This window comes from Phyllobates terribilis, unplaced genomic scaffold (genome assembly GCF_046119375.1).
Source record: "Phyllobates terribilis strain yellow unplaced genomic scaffold, ASM4611937v1 Scaffold_74__1_contigs__length_7073193, whole genome shotgun sequence".
In the NCBI taxonomy this organism is placed as follows: domain Eukaryota; kingdom Metazoa; phylum Chordata; class Amphibia; order Anura; family Dendrobatidae; genus Phyllobates; species Phyllobates terribilis.
Genome location: NW_027362834.1, coordinates 3,793,228 through 3,815,467, shown reverse-complemented (window position 1 = coordinate 3,815,467; position 22,240 = coordinate 3,793,228). Strand labels below are relative to the sequence as shown.

Sequence of the window (22,240 nt, the reverse complement as noted above, 5' to 3'; positions counted from 1 at the left end):
ATTGGTTCTCCTCCCTTCCAACGGTGTTGAGGCGGGTGGGAACAGCCGGGGGTTGAGGGTACTGTGCTAAAAGAGGTGGAGTTATGCAGATCTAAAACGCGTGGATTGCAGCAGCAGCAAGCCGAAAAGTGCAGGCATGTGAGGGATCTAGAGGTTGACAGCATGTCTTCTTAACGGGAGTCCAGGAGGCCATCTCCACAAATGGACTTTTCAGAATCCTTGGGTGGCACCGTAGTCGGAAACCAATTCTGGTTATCGCTTCTCGGCCTTTTGGCTAAGATCAAGTGTAGTATCTGTTCTTATCAGTTTAATATCTGATACGTCCCCTATCTGGGGACCATATATTAAATGGATTTTTAGAACAGGGAGATGGAAAAAGAGCTTGCTCTGTCCACTCCACGCATTGACCTGGTATTGCAGTATCTCCAGGACCGGTGCACCCCTTCTTTAATGCAGTTTCTAAAATCAGAAAGAATTGAATTCAATGCTTTTTGTTCATTTTGCTTGTTTGTCGGATTTTGGGATGGACTCTTTGGCTTTGCTTTTCTTCTCCTCATTGGATTTTTCATGTTAAAAGTTGCAGAAGCCAGATGACAAGCTCATTTTGGTTCAACTTCAGCAACTGTGCATTGCATTGCCATGTAATGTAATGTAATGCAATGCTATCTATCTAGCTCTCCCTCTATACTTCCTTTTGGATAAACAGACATATTAGGCAAGCATTTTGGAGCTTTCACCTAAATAACTACAGGTGGTGAGATAAGCTGCACAATATAATTGACCTTTCAGTATATTGTTGCACACACACCATCTATTTAGCAAATGCCCTTGTTATCAACAGCAGCCTTTTAAACTCACCTCAGCTAACAGGTATGTGAGCTGGTTACTCTGCTGCGCTTAAAATTTCTTTTTTGGTTTGCTACAATGCCTTTTCTGAAACGTTGTCTCCCTCTGCTGGAACACTGACTTCTTTCATTTAATGCCTGCAGACTATAAAAGAGAAACCAACCCAAAAAGTTTGGTTGATTAGTCTGTGGCATTCTTTTAAACTGTTGCTTATGGCGGTCTCTGTGAGCTTCTCAGTGACATTCAGCCATCCAGGTATCCCGCCTGCAGTAGACGGAATGTGGCAATGGAACGCTGGCTGCGCGTGTCATAATAGGCTCTGAGCCTTTATATACCTGCGCACAGCAGCAGCAACCTTCAGTCTGCTGCTGGACAGCCAGCAGCAGCAGCAGCAGGAGAGGTAATTAATCAGCAACCCTCCTGCTAAGGGTAGACAGCTGCTCGTTCCACCCCCCCCCCCCGCCTTAATTGGTTCTCCTCCCTTCCAACGGTGTTGAGGCGGGTGGGAACAGCCGGGGGTTGAGGGTACTGTGCTAAAAGAGGTGGAGTTATGCAGATCTAAAACGCGTGGATTGCAGCAGCAGCAAGCCGAAAAGTGCAGGCATGTGAGGGATCTAGAGGTTGACAGCATGTCTTCTTAACGGGAGTCCAGGTGGCCATCTCCACAAATGGACTTTTCAGAATCCTTGGGTGGCACCGTAGTCGGAAACCAATTCTGGTTATCGCTTCTCGGCCTTTTGGCTAAGATCAAGTGTAGTATCTGTTCTTATCAGTTTAATATCTGATACGTCCCCTATCTGGGGACCATATATTAAATGGATTTTTAGAACAGGGAGATGGAAAAAGAGCTTGCTCTGTCCACTCCACGCATTGACCTGGTATTGCAGTATCTCCAGGACCGGTGCACCCCTTCTTTAATGCAGTTTCTAAAATCAGAAAGAATTGAATTCAATGCTTTTTGTTCATTTTGCTTGTTTGTCGGATTTTGGGATGGACTCTTTGGCTTTGCTTTTCTTCTCCTCATTGGATTTTTCATGTTAAAAGTTGCAGAAGCCAGATGACAAGCTCATTTTGGTTCAACTTCAGCAACTGTGCATTGCATTGCCATGTAATGTAATGTAATGCAATGCTATCTATCTAGCTCTCCCTCTATACTTCCTTTTGGATAAACAGACATATTAGGCAAGCATTTTGGAGCTTTCACCTAAATAACTACAGGTGGTGAGATAAGCTGCACAATATAATTGACCTTTCAGTATATTGTTGCACACACACCATCTATTTAGCAAATGCCCTTGTTATCAACAGCAGCCTTTTAAACTCACCTGAGCTAACAGGTATGTGAGCTGGTTACTCTGCTGCGCTTAAAATTTCTTTTTTGGTTTGCTACAATGCCTTTTCTGAAACGTTGTCTCCCTCTGCTGGAACACTGACTTCTTTCATTTAATGCCTGCAGACTATAAAAGAGAAACCAACCCAAAAAGTTTGGTTGATTAGTCTGTGGCATTCTTTTAAACTGTTGCTTATGGCGGTCTCTGTGAGCTTCTCAGTGACATTCAGCCATCCAGGTATCCCGCCTGCAGTAGACGGAATGTGGCAATGGAACGCTGGCTGCGCGTGTCATAATAGGCTCTGAGCCTTTATATACCTGCGCACAGCAGCAGCCACCTTCAGTCTGCTGCTGGACAGCCAGCAGCAGCAGCAGGAGAGGTAATTAATCAGCAACCCTCCTGCTAAGGGTAGACAGCTGCTCGTTCCACCGCCCCCCCCGCCTTAATTGGTTCTCCTCCCTTCCAACGGTGTTGAGGCGGGTGGGAACAGCCGGGGGTTGAGGGTACTGTGCTAAAAGAGGTGGAGTTATGCAGATCTAAAACGCGTGGATTGCAGCAGCAGCAAGCCGAAAAGTGCAGGCATGTGAGGGATCTAGAGGTTGACAGCATGTCTTCTTAACGGGAGTCCAGGTGGCCATCTCCACAAATGGACTTTTCAGAATCCTTGGGTGGCACCGTAGTCGGAAACCAATTCTGGTTATCGCTTCTCGGCCTTTTGGCTAAGATCAAGTGTAGTATCTGTTCTTATCAGTTTAATATCTGATACGTCCCCTATCTGGGGACCATATATTAAATGGATTTTTAGAACAGGGAGATGGAAAAAGAGCTTGCTCTGTCCACTCCACGCATTGACCTGGTATTGCAGTATCTCCAGGACCGGTGCACCCCTTCTTTAATGCAGTTTCTAAAATCAGAAAGAATTGAATTCAATGCTTTTTGTTCATTTTGCTTGTTTGTCGGATTTTGGGATGGACTCTTTGGCTTTGCTTTTCTTCTCCTCATTGGATTTTTCATGTTAAAAGTTGCAGAAGCCAGATGACAAGCTCATTTTGTTTCAACTTCAGCAACTGTGCATTGCATTGCCATGTAATGTAATGTAATGCAATGCTATCTATCTAGCTCTCCCTCTATACTTCCTTTTGGATAAACAGACATATTAGGCAAGCATTTTGGAGCTTTCACCTAAATAACTACAGGTGGTGAGATAAGCTGCACAATATAATTGACCTTTCAGTATATTGTTGCACACACACCATCTATTTAGCAAATGCCATTGTTATCAACAGCAGCCTTTTAAACTCACCTGAGCTAACAGGTATGTGAGCTGGTTACTCTGCTGCGCTTAAAATTTCTTTTTTGGTTTGCTACAATGCCTTTTCTGAAACGTTGTCTCCCTCTGCTGGAACACTGACTTCTTTCATTTAATGCCTGCAGACTATAAAAGAGAAACCAACCCAAAAAGTTTGGTTGATTAGTCTGTGGCATTCTTTTAAACTGTTGCTTATGGCGGTCTCTGTGAGCTTCTCAGTGACATTCAGCCATCCAGGTATCCCGCCTGCAGTAGACGGAATGTGGCAATGGAACGCTGGCTGCGCGTGTCATAATAGGCTCTGAGCCTTTATATACCTGCGCACAGCAGCAGCCACCTTCAGTCTGCTGCTGGACAGCCAGCAGCAGCAGCAGCAGGAGAGGTAATTAATCAGCAACCCTCCTGCTAAGGGTAGACAGCTGCTCGTTCCACCCCCCCCCCCCGCCTTAATTGGTTCTCCTCCCTTCCAACGGTGTTGAGGCGGGTGGGAACAGCCGGGGGTTGAGGGTACTGTGCTAAAAGAGGTGGAGTTATGCAGATCTAAAACGCGTGGATTGCAGCAGCAGCAAGCCGAAAAGTGCAGGCATGTGAGGGATCTAGAGGTTGACAGCATGTCTTCTTAACGGGAGTCCAGGTGGCCATCTCCACAAATGGACTTTTCAGAATCCTTGGGTGGCACCGTAGTCGGAAACCAATTCTGGTTATCGCTTCTCGGCCTTTTGGCTAAGATCAAGTGTAGTATCTGTTCTTATCAGTTTAATATCTGATACGTCCCCTATCTGGGGACCATATATTAAATGGATTTTTAGAACAGGGAGATGGAAAAAGAGCTTGCTCTGTCCACTCCACGCATTGACCTGGTATTGCAGTATCTCCAGGACCGGTGCACCCCTTCTTTAATGCAGTTTCTAAAATCAGAAAGAATTGAATTCAATGCTTTTTGTTCATTTTGCTTGTTTGTCGGATTTTGGGATGGACTCTTTGGCTTTGCTTTTCTTCTCCTCATTGGATTTTTTATGTTAAAAGTTGCAGAAGCCAGATGACAAGCTCATTTTGGTTCAACTTCAGCAACTGTGCATTGCATTGCCATGTAATGTAATGTAATGCAATGCTATCTATCTAGCTCTCCCTCTATACTTCCTTTTGGATAAACAGACATATTAGGCAAGCATTTTGGAGCTTTCACCTAAATAACTACAGGTGGTGAGATAAGCTGCACATTATAATTGACCTTTCAGTATATTGTTGCACACACACCATCTATTTAGCAAATGCCCTTGTTATCAACAGCAGCCTTTTAAACTCACCTGAGCTAACAGGTATGTGAGCTGGTTACTCTGCTGCGCTTAAAATTTCTTTTTTGGTTTGCTACAATGCCTTTTCTGAAACGTTGTCTCCCTCTGCTGGAACACTGACTTCTTTCATTTAATGCCTGCAGACTATAAAAGAGAAACCAACCCAAAAAGTTTGGTTGATTAGTCTGTGGCATTCTTTTAAACTGTTGCTTATGGCGGTCTCTGTGAGCTTCTCAGTGACATTCAGCCATCCAGGTATCCCGCCTGCAGTAGACGGAATGTGGCAATGGAACGCTGGCTGCGCGTGTCATAATAGGCTCTGAGCCTTTATATACCTGCGCACAGCAGCAGCCACCTTCAGTCTGCTGCTGGACAGCCAGCAGCAGCAGCAGCAGGAGAGGTAATTAATCAGCAACCCTCCTGCTAAGGGTAGACAGCTGCTCGTTCCACCCCCCCCCCCGCCTTAATTGGTTCTCCTCCCTTCCAACGGTGTTGAGGCGGGTGGGAACAGCCGGGGGTTGAGGGTACTGTGCTAAAAGATGTGGAGTTATGCAGATCTAAAACGCGTGGATTGCAGCAGCAGCAAGCCGAAAAGTGCAGGCATGTGAGGGATCTAGAGGTTGACAGCATGTCTTCTTAACGGGAGTCCAGGTGGCCATCTCCACAAATGGACTTTTCAGAATCCTTGGGTGGCACCGTAGTCGGAAACCAATTCTGGTTATCGCTTCTCGGCCTTTTGGCTAAGATCAAGTGTAGTATCTGTTCTTATCAGTTTAATATCTGATACGTCCCCTATCTGGGGACCATATATTAAATGGATTTTTAGAACAGGGAGATGGAAAAAGAGCTTGCTCTGTCCACTCCACGCATTGACCTGGTATTGCAGTATCTCCAGGACCGGTGCACCCCTTCTTTAATGCAGTTTCTAAAATCAGAAAGAATTGAATTCAATGCTTTTTGTTCATTTTGCTTGTTTGTCGGATTTTGGGATGGACTCTTTGGCTTTGCTTTTCTTCTCCTCATTGGATTTTTCATGTTAAAAGTTGCAGAAGCCAGATGACAAGCTCATTTTGGTTCAACTTCAGCAACTGTGCATTGCATTGCCATGTAATGTAATGTAATGCAATGCTATCTATCTAGCTCTCCCTCTATACTTCCTTTTGGATAAACAGACATATTAGGCAAGCATTTTGGAGCTTTCACCTAAATAACTACAGGTGGTGAGATAAGCTGCACAATATAATTGACCTTTCAGTATATTGTTGCACACACACCATCTATTTAGCAAATGCCCTTGTTATCAACAGCAGCCTTTTAAACTCACCTGAGCTAACAGGTATGTGAGCTGGTTACTCTGCTGCGCTTAAAATTTCTTTTTTGGTTTGCTACAATGCCTTTTCTGAAACGTTGTCTCCCTCTGCTGGAACACTGACTTCTTTCATTTAATGCCTGCAGACTATAAAAGAGAAACCAACCCAAAAAGTTTGGTTGATTAGTCTGTGGCATTCTTTTAAACTGTTGCTTATGGCGGTCTCTGTGAGCTTCTCAGTGACATTCAGCCATCCAGGTATCCCGCCTGCAGTAGACGGAATGTGGCAATGGAACGCTGGCTGCGCGTGTCATAATAGGCTCTGAGCCTTTATATAACTGCGCACAGCAGCAGCCACCTTCAGTCTGCTGCTGGACAGCCAGCAGCAGCAGCAGCAGGAGAGGTAATTAATCAGCAACCCTCCTGCTAAGGGTAGACAGCTGCTCGTTCCACCCCCCCCCCGCCTTAATTGGTTCTCCTCCCTTCCAACGGTGTTGAGGCGGGTGGGAACAGCCGGGGGTTGAGGGTACTGTGCTAAAAGAGGTGGAGTTATGCAGATCTAAAACGCGTGGATTGCAGCAGCAGCAAGCCGAAAAGTGCAGGCATGTGAGGGATCTAGAGGTTGACAGCATGTCTTCTTAACGGGAGTCCAGGAGGCCATCTCCACAAATGGACTTTTCAGAATCCTTGGGTGGCACCGTAGTCGGAAACCAATTCTGGTTATCGCTTCTCGGCCTTTTGGCTAAGATCAAGTGTAGTATCTGTTCTTATCAGTTTAATATCTGATACGTCCCCTATCTGGGGACCATATATTAAATGGATTTTTAGAACAGGGAGATGGAAAAAGAGCTTGCTCTGTCCACTCCACGCATTGACCTGGTATTGCAGTATCTCCAGGACCGGTGCACCCCTTCTTTAATGCAGTTTCTAAAATCAGAAAGAATTGAATTCAATGCTTTTTGTTCATTTTGCTTGTTTGTCGGATTTTGGGATGGACTCTTTGGCTTTGCTTTTCTTCTCCTCATTGGATTTTTCATGTTAAAAGTTGCAGAAGCCAGATGACAAGCTCATTTTGGTTCAACTTCAGCAACTGTGCATTGCATTGCCATGTAATGTAATGTAATGCAATGCTATCTATCTAGCTCTCCCTCTATACTTCCTTTTGGATAAACAGACATATTAGGCAAGCATTTTGGAGCTTTCACCTAAATAACTACAGGTGGTGAGATAAGCTGCACAATATAATTGACCTTTCAGTATATTGTTGCACACACACCATCTATTTAGCAAATGCCCTTGTTATCAACAGCAGCCTTTTAAACTCACCTGAGCTAACAGGTATGTGAGCTGGTTACTCTGCTGCGCTTAAAATTTCTTTTTTGGTTTGCTACAATGCCTTTTCTGAAACGTTGTCTCCCTCTGCTGGAACACTGACTTCTTTCATTTAATGCCTGCAGACTATAAAAGAGAAACCAACCCAAAAAGTTTGGTTGATTAGTCTGTGGCATTCTTTTAAACTGTTGCTTATGGCGGTCTCTGTGAGCTTCTCAGTGACATTCAGCCATCCAGGTATCCCGCCTGCAGTAGACGGAATGTGGCAATGGAACGCTGGCTGCGCGTGTCATAATAGGCTCTGAGCCTTTATATACCTGCGCACAGCAGCAGCCACCTTCAGTCTGCTGCTGGACAGCCAGCAGCAGCAGCAGGAGAGGTAATTAATCAGCAACCCTCCTGCTAAGGGTAGACAGCTGCTCGTTCCACCGCCCCCCCCGCCTTAATTGGTTCTCCTCCCTTCCAACGGTGTTGAGGCGGGTGGGAACAGCCGGGGGTTGAGGGTACTGTGCTAAAAGAGGTGGAGTTATGCAGATCTAAAACGCGTGGATTGCAGCAGCAGCAAGCCGAAAAGTGCAGGCATGTGAGGGATCTAGAGGTTGACAGCATGTCTTCTTAACGGGAGTCCAGGTGGCCATCTCCACAAATGGACTTTTCAGAATCCTTGGGTGGCACCGTAGTCGGAAACCAATTCTGGTTATCGCTTCTCGGCCTTTTGGCTAAGATCAAGTGTAGTATCTGTTCTTATCAGTTTAATATCTGATACGTCCCCTATCTGGGGACCATATATTAAATGGATTTTTAGAACAGGGAGATGGAAAAAGAGCTTGCTCTGTCCACTCCACGCATTGACCTGGTATTGCAGTATCTCCAGGACCGGTGCACCCCTTCTTTAATGCAGTTTCTAAAATCAGAAAGAATTGAATTCAATGCTTTTTGTTCATTTTGCTTGTTTGTCGGATTTTGGGATGGACTCTTTGGCTTTGCTTTTCTTCTCCTCATTGGATTTTTCATGTTAAAAGTTGCAGAAGCCAGATGACAAGCTCATTTTGTTTCAACTTCAGCAACTGTGCATTGCATTGCCATGTAATGTAATGTAATGCAATGCTATCTATCTAGCTCTCCCTCTATACTTCCTTTTGGATAAACAGACATATTAGGCAAGCATTTTGGAGCTTTCACCTAAATAACTACAGGTGGTGAGATAAGCTGCACAATATAATTGACCTTTCAGTATATTGTTGCACACACACCATCTATTTAGCAAATGCCATTGTTATCAACAGCAGCCTTTTAAACTCACCTGAGCTAACAGGTATGTGAGCTGGTTACTCTGCTGCGCTTAAAATTTCTTTTTTGGTTTGCTACAATGCCTTTTCTGAAACGTTGTCTCCCTCTGCTGGAACACTGACTTCTTTCATTTAATGCCTGCAGACTATAAAAGAGAAACCAACCCAAAAAGTTTGGTTGATTAGTCTGTGGCATTCTTTTAAACTGTTGCTTATGGCGGTCTCTGTGAGCTTCTCAGTGACATTCAGCCATCCAGGTATCCCGCCTGCAGTAGACGGAATGTGGCAATGGAACGCTGGCTGCGCGTGTCATAATAGGCTCTGAGCCTTTATATACCTGCGCACAGCAGCAGCCACCTTCAGTCTGCTGCTGGACAGCCAGCAGCAGCAGCAGCAGGAGAGGTAATTAATCAGCAACCCTCCTGCTAAGGGTAGACAGCTGCTCGTTCCACCCCCCCCCCCCGCCTTAATTGGTTCTCCTCCCTTCCAACGGTGTTGAGGCGGGTGGGAACAGCCGGGGGTTGAGGGTACTGTGCTAAAAGAGGTGGAGTTATGCAGATCTAAAACGCGTGGATTGCAGCAGCAGCAAGCCGAAAAGTGCAGGCATGTGAGGGATCTAGAGGTTGACAGCATGTCTTCTTAACGGGAGTCCAGGTGGCCATCTCCACAAATGGACTTTTCAGAATCCTTGGGTGGCACCGTAGTCGGAAACCAATTCTGGTTATCGCTTCTCGGCCTTTTGGCTAAGATCAAGTGTAGTATCTGTTCTTATCAGTTTAATATCTGATACGTCCCCTATCTGGGGACCATATATTAAATGGATTTTTAGAACAGGGAGATGGAAAAAGAGCTTGCTCTGTCCACTCCACGCATTGACCTGGTATTGCAGTATCTCCAGGACCGGTGCACCCCTTCTTTAATGCAGTTTCTAAAATCAGAAAGAATTGAATTCAATGCTTTTTGTTCATTTTGCTTGTTTGTCGGATTTTGGGATGGACTCTTTGGCTTTGCTTTTCTTCTCCTCATTGGATTTTTTATGTTAAAAGTTGCAGAAGCCAGATGACAAGCTCATTTTGGTTCAACTTCAGCAACTGTGCATTGCATTGCCATGTAATGTAATGTAATGCAATGCTATCTATCTAGCTCTCCCTCTATACTTCCTTTTGGATAAACAGACATATTAGGCAAGCATTTTGGAGCTTTCACCTAAATAACTACAGGTGGTGAGATAAGCTGCACAATATAATTGACCTTTCAGTATATTGTTGCACACACACCATCTATTTAGCAAATGCCCTTGTTATCAACAGCAGCCTTTTAAACTCACCTGAGCTAACAGGTATGTGAGCTGGTTACTCTGCTGCGCTTAAAATTTCTTTTTTGGTTTGCTACAATGCCTTTTCTGAAACGTTGTCTCCCTCTGCTGGAACACTGACTTCTTTCATTTAATGCCTGCAGACTATAAAAGAGAAACCAACCCAAAAAGTTTGGTTGATTAGTCTGTGGCATTCTTTTAAACTGTTGCTTATGGCGGTCTCTGTGAGCTTCTCAGTGACATTCAGCCATCCAGGTATCCCGCCTGCAGTAGACGGAATGTGGCAATGGAACGCTGGCTGCGCGTGTCATAATAGGCTCTGAGCCTTTATATACCTGCGCACAGCAGCAGCCACCTTCAGTCTGCTGCTGGACAGCCAGCAGCAGCAGCAGCAGGAGAGGTAATTAATCAGCAACCCTCCTGCTAAGGGTAGACAGCTGCTCGTTCCACCCCCCCCCCCGCCTTAATTGGTTCTCCTCCCTTCCAACGGTGTTGAGGCGGGTGGGAACAGCCGGGGGTTGAGGGTACTGTGCTAAAAGATGTGGAGTTATGCAGATCTAAAACGCGTGGATTGCAGCAGCAGCAAGCCGAAAAGTGCAGGCATGTGAGGGATCTAGAGGTTGACAGCATGTCTTCTTAACGGGAGTCCAGGTGGCCATCTCCACAAATGGACTTTTCAGAATCCTTGGGTGGCACCGTAGTCGGAAACCAATTCTGGTTATCGCTTCTCGGCCTTTTGGCTAAGATCAAGTGTAGTATCTGTTCTTATCAGTTTAATATCTGATACGTCCCCTATCTGGGGACCATATATTAAATGGATTTTTAGAACAGGGAGATGGAAAAAGAGCTTGCTCTGTCCACTCCACGCATTGACCTGGTATTGCAGTATCTCCAGGACCGGTGCACCCCTTCTTTAATGCAGTTTCTAAAATCAGAAAGAATTGAATTCAATGCTTTTTGTTCATTTTGCTTGTTTGTCGGATTTTGGGATGGACTCTTTGGCTTTGCTTTTCTTCTCCTCATTGGATTTTTCATGTTAAAAGTTGCAGAAGCCAGATGACAAGCTCATTTTGGTTCAACTTCAGCAACTGTGCATTGCATTGCCATGTAATGTAATGTAATGCAATGCTATCTATCTAGCTCTCCCTCTATACTTCCTTTTGGATAAACAGACATATTAGGCAAGCATTTTGGAGCTTTCACCTAAATAACTACAGGTGGTGAGATAAGCTGCACAATATAATTGACCTTTCAGTATATTGTTGCACACACACCATCTATTTAGCAAATGCCCTTGTTATCAACAGCAGCCTTTTAAACTCACCTGAGCTAACAGGTATGTGAGCTGGTTACTCTGCTGCGCTTAAAATTTCTTTTTTGGTTTGCTACAATGCCTTTTCTGAAACGTTGTCTCCCTCTGCTGGAACACTGACTTCTTTCATTTAATGCCTGCAGACTATAAAAGAGAAACCAACCCAAAAAGTTTGGTTGATTAGTCTGTGGCATTCTTTTAAACTGTTGCTTATGGCGGTCTCTGTGAGCTTCTCAGTGACATTCAGCCATCCAGGTATCCCGCCTGCAGTAGACGGAATGTGGCAATGGAACGCTGGCTGCGCGTGTCATAATAGGCTCTGAGCCTTTATATAACTGCGCACAGCAGCAGCCACCTTCAGTCTGCTGCTGGACAGCCAGCAGCAGCAGCAGCAGGAGAGGTAATTAATCAGCAACCCTCCTGCTAAGGGTAGACAGCTGCTCGTTCCACCCCCCCCCCGCCTTAATTGGTTCTCCTCCCTTCCAACGGTGTTGAGGCGGGTGGGAACAGCCGGGGGTTGAGGGTACTGTGCTAAAAGAGGTGGAGTTATGCAGATCTAAAACGCGTGGATTGCAGCAGCAGCAAGCCGAAAAGTGCAGGCATGTGAGGGATCTAGAGGTTGACAGCATGTCTTCTTAACGGGAGTCCAGGAGGCCATCTCCACAAATGGACTTTTCAGAATCCTTGGGTGGCACCGTAGTCGGAAACCAATTCTGGTTATCGCTTCTCGGCCTTTTGGCTAAGATCAAGTGTAGTATCTGTTCTTATCAGTTTAATATCTGATACGTCCCCTATCTGGGGACCATATATTAAATGGATTTTTAGAACAGGGAGATGGAAAAAGAGCTTGCTCTGTCCACTCCACGCATTGACCTGGTATTGCAGTATCTCCAGGACCGGTGCACCCCTTCTTTAATGCAGTTTCTAAAATCAGAAAGAATTGAATTCAATGCTTTTTGTTCATTTTGCTTGTTTGTCGGATTTTGGGATGGACTCTTTGGCTTTGCTTTTCTTCTCCTCATTGGATTTTTCATGTTAAAAGTTGCAGAAGCCAGATGACAAGCTCATTTTGGTTCAACTTCAGCAACTGTGCATTGCATTGCCATGTAATGTAATGTAATGCAATGCTATCTATCTAGCTCTCCCTCTATACTTCCTTTTGGATAAACAGACATATTAGGCAAGCATTTTGGAGCTTTCACCTAAATAACTACAGGTGGTGAGATAAGCTGCACAATATAATTGACCTTTCAGTATATTGTTGCACACACACCATCTATTTAGCAAATGCCCTTGTTATCAACAGCAGCCTTTTAAACTCACCTCAGCTAACAGGTATGTGAGCTGGTTACTCTGCTGCGCTTAAAATTTCTTTTTTGGTTTGCTACAATGCCTTTTCTGAAACGTTGTCTCCCTCTGCTGGAACACTGACTTCTTTCATTTAATGCCTGCAGACTATAAAAGAGAAACCAACCCAAAAAGTTTGGTTGATTAGTCTGTGGCATTCTTTTAAACTGTTGCTTATGGCGGTCTCTGTGAGCTTCTCAGTGACATTCAGCCATCCAGGTATCCCGCCTGCAGTAGACGGAATGTGGCAATGGAACGCTGGCTGCGCGTGTCATAATAGGCTCTGAGCCTTTATATACCTGCGCACAGCAGCAGCAACCTTCAGTCTGCTGCTGGACAGCCAGCAGCAGCAGCAGCAGGAGAGGTAATTAATCAGCAACCCTCCTGCTAAGGGTAGACAGCTGCTCGTTCCACCCCCCCCCCCGCCTTAATTGGTTCTCCTCCCTTCCAACGGTGTTGAGGCGGGTGGGAACAGCCGGGGGTTGAGGGTACTGTGCTAAAAGAGGTGGAGTTATGCAGATCTAAAACGCGTGGATTGCAGCAGCAGCAAGCCGAAAAGTGCAGGCATGTGAGGGATCTAGAGGTTGACAGCATGTCTTCTTAACGGGAGTCCAGGTGGCCATCTCCACAAATGGACTTTTCAGAATCCTTGGGTGGCACCGTAGTCGGAAACCAATTCTGGTTATCGCTTCTCGGCCTTTTGGCTAAGATCAAGTGTAGTATCTGTTCTTATCAGTTTAATATCTGATACGTCCCCTATCTGGGGACCATATATTAAATGGATTTTTAGAACAGGGAGATGGAAAAAGAGCTTGCTCTGTCCACTCCACGCATTGACCTGGTATTGCAGTATCTCCAGGACCGGTGCACCCCTTCTTTAATGCAGTTTCTAAAATCAGAAAGAATTGAATTCAATGCTTTTTGTTCATTTTGCTTGTTTGTCGGATTTTGGGATGGACTCTTTGGCTTTGCTTTTCTTCTCCTCATTGGATTTTTCATGTTAAAAGTTGCAGAAGCCAGATGACAAGCTCATTTTGGTTCAACTTCAGCAACTGTGCATTGCATTGCCATGTAATGTAATGTAATGCAATGCTATCTATCTAGCTCTCCCTCTATACTTCCTTTTGGATAAACAGACATATTAGGCAAGCATTTTGGAGCTTTCACCTAAATAACTACAGGTGGTGAGATAAGCTGCACAATATAATTGACCTTTCAGTATATTGTTGCACACACACCATCTATTTAGCAAATGCCCTTGTTATCAACAGCAGCCTTTTAAACTCACCTGAGCTAACAGGTATGTGAGCTGGTTACTCTGCTGCGCTTAAAATTTCTTTTTTGGTTTGCTACAATGCCTTTTCTGAAACGTTGTCTCCCTCTGCTGGAACACTGACTTCTTTCATTTAATGCCTGCAGACTATAAAAGAGAAACCAACCCAAAAAGTTTGGTTGATTAGTCTGTGGCATTCTTTTAAACTGTTGCTTATGGCGGTCTCTGTGAGCTTCTCAGTGACATTCAGCCATCCAGGTATCCCGCCTGCAGTAGACGGAATGTGGCAATGGAACGCTGGCTGCGCGTGTCATAATAGGCTCTGAGCCTTTATATACCTGCGCACAGCAGCAGCCACCTTCAGTCTGCTGCTGGACAGCCAGCAGCAGCAGCAGGAGAGGTAATTAATCAGCAACCCTCCTGCTAAGGGTAGACAGCTGCTCGTTCCACCGCCCCCCCCGCCTTAATTGGTTCTCCTCCCTTCCAACGGTGTTGAGGCGGGTGGGAACAGCCGGGGGTTGAGGGTACTGTGCTAAAAGAGGTGGAGTTATGCAGATCTAAAACGCGTGGATTGCAGCAGCAGCAAGCCGAAAAGTGCAGGCATGTGAGGGATCTAGAGGTTGACAGCATGTCTTCTTAACGGGAGTCCAGGTGGCCATCTCCACAAATGGACTTTTCAGAATCCTTGGGTGGCACCGTAGTCGGAAACCAATTCTGGTTATCGCTTCTCAGCCTTTTGGCTAAGATCAAGTGTAGTATCTGTTCTTATCAGTTTAATATCTGATACGTCCCCTATCTGGGGACCATATATTAAATGGATTTTTAGAACAGGGAGATGGAAAAAGAGCTTGCTCTGTCCACTCCACGCATTGACCTGGTATTGCAGTATCTCCAGGACCGGTGCACCCCTTCTTTAATGCAGTTTCTAAAATCAGAAAGAATTGAATTCAATGCTTTTTGTTCATTTTGCTTGTTTGTCGGATTTTGGGATGGACTCTTTGGCTTTGCTTTTCTTCTCCTCATTGGATTTTTCATGTTAAAAGTTGCAGAAGCCAGATGACAAGCTCATTTTGGTTCAACTTCAGCAACTGTGCATTGCATTGCCATGTAATGTAATGTAATGCAATGCTATCTATCTAGCTCTCCCTCTATACTTCCTTTTGGATAAACAGACATATTAGGCAAGCATTTTGGAGCTTTCACCTAAATAACTACAGGTGGTGAGATAAGCTGCACAATATAATTGACCTTTCAGTATATTGTTGCACACACACCATCTATTTAGCAAATGCCCTTGTTATCAACAGCAGCCTTTTAAACTCACCTGAGCTAACAGGTATGTGAGCTGGTTACTCTGCTGCGCTTAAAATTTCTTTTTTGGTTTGCTACAATGCCTTTTCTGAAATGTTGTCTCCCTCTGCTGGAACACTGACTTCTTTCATTTAATGCCTGCAGACTATAAAAGAGAAACCAACCCAAAAAGTTTGGTTGATTAGTCTGTGGCATTCTTTTAAACTGTTGCTTATGGCGGTCTCTGTGAGCTTCTCAGTGACATTCAGCCATCCAGGTATCCCGCCTGCAGTAGACGGAATGTGGCAATGGAACGCTGGCTGCACGTGTCATAATAGGCTCTGAGCCTTTATATACCTGCGCACAGCAGCAGCCACCTTCAGTCTGCTGCTGGACAGCCAGCAGCAGCAGCAGCAGGAGAGGTAATTAATCAGCAACCCTCCTGCTAAGGGTAGACAGCTGCTCGTTCCACCCCCCCCCCCCCCGCCTTAATTGGTTCTCCTCCCTTCCAACGGTGTTGAGGCGGGTGGGAACAGCCGGGGGTTGAGGGTACTGTGCTAAAAGAGGTGGAGTTATGCAGATCTAAAACGCGTGGATTGCAGCAGCAGCAAGCCGAAAAGTGCAGGCATGTGAGGGATCTAGAGGTTGACAGCATGTCTTCTTAACGGGAGTCCAGGTGGCCATCTCCACAAATGGACTTTTCAGAATCCTTGGGTGGCACCGTAGTCGGAAACCAATTCTGGTTATCGCTTCTCGGCCTTTTGGCTAAGATCAAGTGTAGTATCTGTTCTTATCAGTTTAATATCTGATACGTCCCCTATCTGGGGACCATATATTAAATGGATTTTTAGAACAGGGAGATGGAAAAAGAGCTTGCTCTGTCCACTCCACGCATTGACCTGGTATTGCAGTATCTCCAGGACCGGTGCACCCCTTCTTTAATGCAGTTTCTAAAATCAGAAAGAATTGAATTCAATGCTTTTTGTTCATTTTGCTTGTTTGTCGGATTTTGGGATGGACTCTTTGGCTTTGCTTTTCTTCTCCTCATTGGATTTTTCATGTTAAAAGTTGCAGAAGCCAGATGACAAGCTCATTTTGGTTCAACTTCAGCAACTGTGCATTGCATTGCCATGTAATGTAATGTAATGCAATGCTATCTATCTAGCTCTCCCTCTATACTTCCTTTTGGATAAACAGACATATTAGGCAAGCATTTTGGAGCTTTCACCTAAATAACTACAGGTGGTGAGATAAGCTGCACAATATAATTGACCTTTCAGTATATTGTTGCACACACACCATCTATTTAGCAAATGCCATTGTTATCAACAGCAGCCTTTTAAACTCACCTGAGCTAACAGGTATGTGAGCTGGTTACTCTGCTGCGCTTAAAATTTCTTTTTTGGTTTGCTACAATGCCTTTTCTGAAACGTTGTCTCCCTCTGCTGGAACACTGACTTCTTTCATTTAATGCCTGCAGACTATAAAAGAGAAACCAACCCAAAAAGTTTGGTTGATTAGTCTGTGGCATTCTTTTAAACTGTTGCTTATGGCGGTCTCTGTGAGCTTCTCAGTGACATTCAGCCATCCAGGTATCCCGCCTGCAGTAGACGGAATGTGGCAATGGAACGCTGGCTGCGCGTGTCATAATAGGCTCTGAGCCTTTATATACCTGCGCACAGCAGCAGCCACCTTCAGTCTGCTGCTGGACAGCCAGCAGCAGCAGCAGCAGGAGAGGTAATTAATCAGCAACCCTCCTGCTAAGGGTAGACAGCTGCTCGTTCCACCCCCCCCCCCCGCCTTAATTGGTTCTCCTCCCTTCCAACGGTGTTGAGGCGGGTGGGAACAGCCGGGGGTTGAGGGTACTGTGCTAAAAGAGGTGGAGTTATGCAGATCTAAAACGCGTGGATTGCAGCAGCAGCAAGCCGAAAAGTGCAGGCATGTGAGGGATCTAGAGGTTGACAGCATGTCTTCTTAACGGGAGTCCAGGTGGCCATCTCCACAAATGGACTTTTCAGAATCCTTGGGTGGCACCGTAGTCGGAAACCAATTCTGGTTATCGCTTCTCGGCCTTTTGGCTAAGATCAAGTGTAGTATCTGTTCTTATCAGTTTAATATCTGATACGTCCCCTATCTGGGGACCATATATTAAATGGATTTTTAGAACAGGGAGATGGAAAAAGAGCTTGCTCTGTCCACTCCACGCATTGACCTGGTATTGCAGTATCTCCAGGACCGGTGCACCCCTTCTTTAATGCAGTTTCTAAAATCAGAAAGAATTGAATTCAATGCTTTTTGTTCATTTTGCTTGTTTGTCGGATTTTGGGATGGACTCTTTGGCTTTGCTTTTCTTCTCCTCATTGGATTTTTTATGTTAAAAGTTGCAGAAGCCAGATGACAAGCTCATTTTGGTTCAACTTCAGCAACTGTGCATTGCATTGCCATGTAATGTAATGTAATGCAATGCTATCTATCTAGCTCTCCCTCTATACTTCCTTTTGGATAAACAGACATATTAGGCAAGCATTTTGGAGCTTTCACCTAAATAACTACAGGTGGTGAGATAAGCTGCACAATATAATTGACCTTTCAGTATATTGTTGCACACACACCATCTATTTAGCAAATGCCCTTGTTATCAACAGCAGCCTTTTAAACTCACCTGAGCTAACAGGTATGTGAGCTGGTTACTCTGCTGCGCTTAAAATTTCTTTTTTGGTTTGCTACAATGCCTTTTCTGAAACGTTGTCTCCCTCTGCTGGAACACTGACTTCTTTCATTTAATGCCTGCAGACTATAAAAGAGAAACCAACCCAAAAAGTTTGGTTGATTAGTCTGTGGCATTCTTTTAAACTGTTGCTTATGGCGGTCTCTGTGAGCTTCTCAGTGACATTCAGCCATCCAGGTATCCCGCCTGCAGTAGACGGAATGTGGCAATGGAACGCTGGCTGCGCGTGTCATAATAGGCTCTGAGCCTTTATATACCTGCGCACAGCAGCAGCCACCTTCAGTCTGCTGCTGGACAGCCAGCAGCAGCAGCAGCAGGAGAGGTAATTAATCAGCAACCCTCCTGCTAAGGGTAGACAGCTGCTCGTTCCACCCCCCCCCCCGCCTTAATTGGTTCTCCTCCCTTCCAACGGTGTTGAGGCGGGTGGGAACAGCCGGGGGTTGAGGGTACTGTGCTAAAAGATGTGGAGTTATGCAGATCTAAAACGCGTGGATTGCAGCAGCAGCAAGCCGAAAAGTGCAGGCATGTGAGGGATCTAGAGGTTGACAGCATGTCTTCTTAACGGGAGTCCAGGTGGCCATCTCCACAAATGGACTTTTCAGAATCCTTGGGTGGCACCGTAGTCGGAAACCAATTCTGGTTATCGCTTCTCGGCCTTTTGGCTAAGATCAAGTGTAGTATCTGTTCTTATCAGTTTAATATCTGATACGTCCCCTATCTGGGGACCATATATTAAATGGATTTTTAGAACAGGGAGATGGAAAAAGAGCTTGCTCTGTCCACTCCACGCATTGACCTGGTATTGCAGTATCTCCAGGACCGGTGCACCCCTTCTTTAATGCAGTTTCTAAAATCAGAAAGAATTGAATTCAATGCTTTTTGTTCATTTTGCTTGTTTGTCGGATTTTGGGATGGACTCTTTGGCTTTGCTTTTCTTCTCCTCATTGGATTTTTCATGTTAAAAGTTGCAGAAGCCAGATGACAAGCTCATTTTGGTTCAACTTCAGCAACTGTGCATTGCATTGCCATGTAATGTAATGTAATGCAATGCTATCTATCTAGCTCTCCCTCTATACTTCCTTTTGGATAAACAGACATATTAGGCAAGCATTTTGGAGCTTTCACCTAAATAACTACAGGTGGTGAGATAAGCTGCACAATATAATTGACCTTTCAGTATATTGTTGCACACACACCATCTATTTAGCAAATGCCCTTGTTATCAACAGCAGCCTTTTAAACTCACCTGAGCTAACAGGTATGTGAGCTGGTTACTCTGCTGCGCTTAAAATTTCTTTTTTGGTTTGCTACAATGCCTTTTCTGAAACGTTGTCTCCCTCTGCTGGAACACTGACTTCTTTCATTTAATGCCTGCAGACTATAAAAGAGAAACCAACCCAAAAAGTTTGGTTGATTAGTCTGTGGCATTCTTTTAAACTGTTGCTTATGGCGGTCTCTGTGAGCTTCTCAGTGACATTCAGCCATCCAGGTATCCCGCCTGCAGTAGACGGAATGTGGCAATGGAACGCTGGCTGCGCATGTCATAATAGGCTCTGAGCCTTTATATACCTGCGCACAGCAGCAGCCACCTTCAGTCTGCTGCTGGACAGCCAGCAGCAGCAGCAGCAGGAGAGGTAATTAATCAGCAACCCTCCTGCTAAGGGTAGACAGCTGCTCGTTCCACCCCCCCCCCCGCCTTAATTGGTTCTCCTCCCTTCCAACGGTGTTGAGGCAGGTGGGAACAGCCGGGGGTTGAGGGTACTGTGCTAAAAGAGGTGGAGTTATGCAGATCTAAAACGCGTGGATTGCAGCAGCAGCAAGCCGAAAAGTGCAGGCATGTGAGGGATCTAGAGGTTGACAGCATGTCTTCTTAACGGGAGTCCAGGTGGCCATCTCCACAAATGGACTTTTCAGAATCCTTGGGTGGCACCGTAGTCGGAAACCAATTCTGGTTATCGCTTCTCGGCCTTTTGGCTAAGATCAAGTGTAGTATCTGTTCTTATCAGTTTAATATCTGATACGTCCCCTATCTGGGGACCATATATTAAATGGATTTTTAGAACAGGGAGATGGAAAAAGAGCTTGCTCTGTCCACTCCACGCATTGACCTGGTATTGCAGTATCTCCAGGACCGGTGCACCCCTTCTTTAATGCAGTTTCTAAAATCAGAAAGAATTGAATTCAATGCTTTTTGTTCATTTTGCTTGTTTGTCGGATTTTGGGATGGACTCTTTGGCTTTGCTTTTCTTCTCCTCATTGGATTTTTCATGTTAAAAGTTGCAGAAGCCAGATGACAAGCTCATTTTGGTTCAACTTCAGCAACTGTGCATTGCATTGCCATGTAATGTAATGTAATGCAATGCTATCTATCTAGCTCTCCCTCTATACTTCCTTTTGGATAAACAGACATATTAGGCAAGCATTTTGGAGCTTTCACCTAAATAACTACAGGTGGTGAGATAAGCTGCACAATATAATTGACCTTTCAGTATATTGTTGCACACACACCATCTATTTAGCAAATGCCCTTGTTATCAACAGCAGCCTTTTAAACTCACCTGAGCTAACAGGTATGTGAGCTGGTTACTCTGCTGCGCTTAAAATTTCTTTTTTGGTTTGCTACAATGCCTTTTCTGAAACGTTGTCTCCCTCTGCTGGAACACTGACTTCTTTCATTTAATGCCTGCAGACTATAAAAGAGAAACCAACCCAAAAAGTTTGGTTGATTAGTCTGTGGCATTCTTTTAAACTGTTGCTTATGGCGGTCTCTGTGAGCTTCTCAGTGAAATTCAGCCATCCAGGTATCCCGCCTGCAGTAGACGGAATGTGGCAATGGAACGCTGGCTGCGCGTGTCATAATAGGCTCTGAGCCTTTATATACCTGCGCACAGCAGCAGCCACCTTCAGTCTGCTGCTGGACAGCCAGCAGCAGCAGCAGGAGAGGTAATTAATCAGCAACCCTCCTGCTAAGGGTAGACAGCTGCTCGTTCCACCCCCCCCCCGCCTTAATTGGTTCTCCTCCCTTCCAACGGTGTTGAGGCGGGTGGGAACAGCCGGGGGTTGAGGGTACTGTGCTAAAAGAGGTGGAGTTATGCAGATCTAAAACGCGTGGATTGCAGCAGCAGCAAGCCGAAAAGTGCAGGCATGTGAGGGATCTAGAGGTTGACAGCATGTCTTCTTAACGGGAGTCCAGGTGGCCATCTCCACAAATGGACTTTTCAGAATCCTTGGGTGGCACCGTAGTCGGAAACCAATTCTGGTTATCGCTTCTCGGCCTTTTGGCTAAGATCAAGTGTAGTATCTGTTCTTATCAGTTTAATATCTGATACGTCCCCTATCTGGGGACCATATATTAAATGGATTTTTAGAACAGGGAGATGGAAAAAGAGCTTGCTCTGTCCACTCCACGCATTGACCTGGTATTGCAGTATCTCCAGGACCGGTGCACCCCTTCTTTAATGCAGTTTCTAAAATCAGAAAGAATTGAATTCAATACTTTTTGTTCATTTTGCTTGTTTGTCGGATTTTGGGATGGACTCTTTGGCTTTGCTTTTCTTCTCCTCATTGGATTTTTCATGTTAAAAGTTGCAGAAGCCAGATGACAAGCTCATTTTGGTTCAACTTCAGCAACTGTGCATTGCATTGCCATGTAATGTAATGTAATGCAATGCTATCTATCTAGCTCTCCCTCTATACTTCCTTTTGGATAAACAGACATATTAGGCAAGCATTTTGGAGCTTTCACCTAAATAACTACAGGTGGTGAGATAAGCTGCACAATATAATTGACCTTTCAGTATATTGTTGCACACACACCATCTATTTAGCAAATGCCCTTGTTATCAACAGCAGCCTTTTAAACTCACCTGAGCTAACAGGTATGTGAGCTGGTTACTCTGCTGCGCTTAAAATTTCTTTTTTGGTTTGCTACAATGCCTTTTCTGAAACGTTGTCTCCCTCTGCTGGAACACTGACTTCTTTCATTTAATGCCTGCAGACTATAAAAGAGAAACCAACCCAAAAAGTTTGGTTGATTAGTCTGTGGCATTCTTTTAAACTGTTGCTTATGGCGGTCTCTGTGAGCTTCTCAGTGACATTCAGCCATCCAGGTATCCCGCCTGCAGTAGACGGAATGTGGCAATGGAACGCTGGCTGCGCGTGTCATAATAGGCTCTGAGCCTTTATATACCTGCGCACAGCAGCAGCCACCTTCAGTCTGCTGCTGGACAGCCAGCAGCAGCAGCAGCAGGAGAGGTAATTAATC

The 22,240-nt window shown here is 45.0% G+C and overlaps 17 non-coding genes across 17 annotated transcripts; all 17 read left to right on the top strand.

Annotated features, from left to right (window-relative positions):
- The first annotated feature begins 254 nt into the window (after nt 1-254).
- LOC141195291 (U2 spliceosomal RNA) lies at nt 255-445 on the top strand. Its single transcript, XR_012267889.1, has one exon. It is a non-coding gene; the product is annotated as a U2 spliceosomal RNA (small nuclear RNA).
- A 1,122-nt stretch (nt 446-1,567) lies between these two features.
- On the top strand, nt 1,568-1,758 carry LOC141195290 (U2 spliceosomal RNA). The gene has a single exon (XR_012267888.1). It is a non-coding gene; the product is annotated as a U2 spliceosomal RNA (small nuclear RNA).
- Nucleotides 1,759-2,876: 1,118 nt separating this feature from the next.
- LOC141195289 (U2 spliceosomal RNA) lies at nt 2,877-3,067 on the top strand. Its single transcript, XR_012267887.1, has one exon. It is a non-coding gene; the product is annotated as a U2 spliceosomal RNA (small nuclear RNA).
- Nucleotides 3,068-4,189: 1,122 nt separating this feature from the next.
- LOC141195288 (U2 spliceosomal RNA) lies at nt 4,190-4,380 on the top strand. The gene has a single exon (XR_012267886.1). It is a non-coding gene; the product is annotated as a U2 spliceosomal RNA (small nuclear RNA).
- Nucleotides 4,381-5,501: 1,121 nt separating this feature from the next.
- Nucleotides 5,502-5,692, top strand: LOC141195286 (U2 spliceosomal RNA). The gene has a single exon (XR_012267884.1). It is a non-coding gene; the product is annotated as a U2 spliceosomal RNA (small nuclear RNA).
- Nucleotides 5,693-6,812: 1,120 nt separating this feature from the next.
- LOC141195285 (U2 spliceosomal RNA) lies at nt 6,813-7,003 on the top strand. The gene has a single exon (XR_012267883.1). It is a non-coding gene; the product is annotated as a U2 spliceosomal RNA (small nuclear RNA).
- Nucleotides 7,004-8,121: 1,118 nt separating this feature from the next.
- Nucleotides 8,122-8,312, top strand: LOC141195284 (U2 spliceosomal RNA). The gene has a single exon (XR_012267882.1). It is a non-coding gene; the product is annotated as a U2 spliceosomal RNA (small nuclear RNA).
- Nucleotides 8,313-9,434: 1,122 nt separating this feature from the next.
- Nucleotides 9,435-9,625, top strand: LOC141195283 (U2 spliceosomal RNA). Its single transcript, XR_012267881.1, has one exon. It is a non-coding gene; the product is annotated as a U2 spliceosomal RNA (small nuclear RNA).
- Nucleotides 9,626-10,746: 1,121 nt separating this feature from the next.
- LOC141195282 (U2 spliceosomal RNA) lies at nt 10,747-10,937 on the top strand. The gene has a single exon (XR_012267880.1). It is a non-coding gene; the product is annotated as a U2 spliceosomal RNA (small nuclear RNA).
- A 1,120-nt stretch (nt 10,938-12,057) lies between these two features.
- LOC141195281 (U2 spliceosomal RNA) lies at nt 12,058-12,248 on the top strand. The gene has a single exon (XR_012267879.1). It is a non-coding gene; the product is annotated as a U2 spliceosomal RNA (small nuclear RNA).
- Nucleotides 12,249-13,369: 1,121 nt separating this feature from the next.
- On the top strand, nt 13,370-13,560 carry LOC141195280 (U2 spliceosomal RNA). The gene has a single exon (XR_012267878.1). It is a non-coding gene; the product is annotated as a U2 spliceosomal RNA (small nuclear RNA).
- A 1,118-nt stretch (nt 13,561-14,678) lies between these two features.
- Nucleotides 14,679-14,869, top strand: LOC141195791 (U2 spliceosomal RNA). The gene has a single exon (XR_012268368.1). It is a non-coding gene; the product is annotated as a U2 spliceosomal RNA (small nuclear RNA).
- A 1,124-nt stretch (nt 14,870-15,993) lies between these two features.
- LOC141195279 (U2 spliceosomal RNA) lies at nt 15,994-16,184 on the top strand. The gene has a single exon (XR_012267877.1). It is a non-coding gene; the product is annotated as a U2 spliceosomal RNA (small nuclear RNA).
- A 1,122-nt stretch (nt 16,185-17,306) lies between these two features.
- On the top strand, nt 17,307-17,497 carry LOC141195278 (U2 spliceosomal RNA). Its single transcript, XR_012267876.1, has one exon. It is a non-coding gene; the product is annotated as a U2 spliceosomal RNA (small nuclear RNA).
- Nucleotides 17,498-18,618: 1,121 nt separating this feature from the next.
- LOC141195276 (U2 spliceosomal RNA) lies at nt 18,619-18,809 on the top strand. The gene has a single exon (XR_012267875.1). It is a non-coding gene; the product is annotated as a U2 spliceosomal RNA (small nuclear RNA).
- A 1,121-nt stretch (nt 18,810-19,930) lies between these two features.
- LOC141195274 (U2 spliceosomal RNA) lies at nt 19,931-20,121 on the top strand. Its single transcript, XR_012267873.1, has one exon. It is a non-coding gene; the product is annotated as a U2 spliceosomal RNA (small nuclear RNA).
- Nucleotides 20,122-21,238: 1,117 nt separating this feature from the next.
- Nucleotides 21,239-21,429, top strand: LOC141195273 (U2 spliceosomal RNA). The gene has a single exon (XR_012267872.1). It is a non-coding gene; the product is annotated as a U2 spliceosomal RNA (small nuclear RNA).
- Nucleotides 21,430-22,240: the final 811 nt, after the last annotated feature.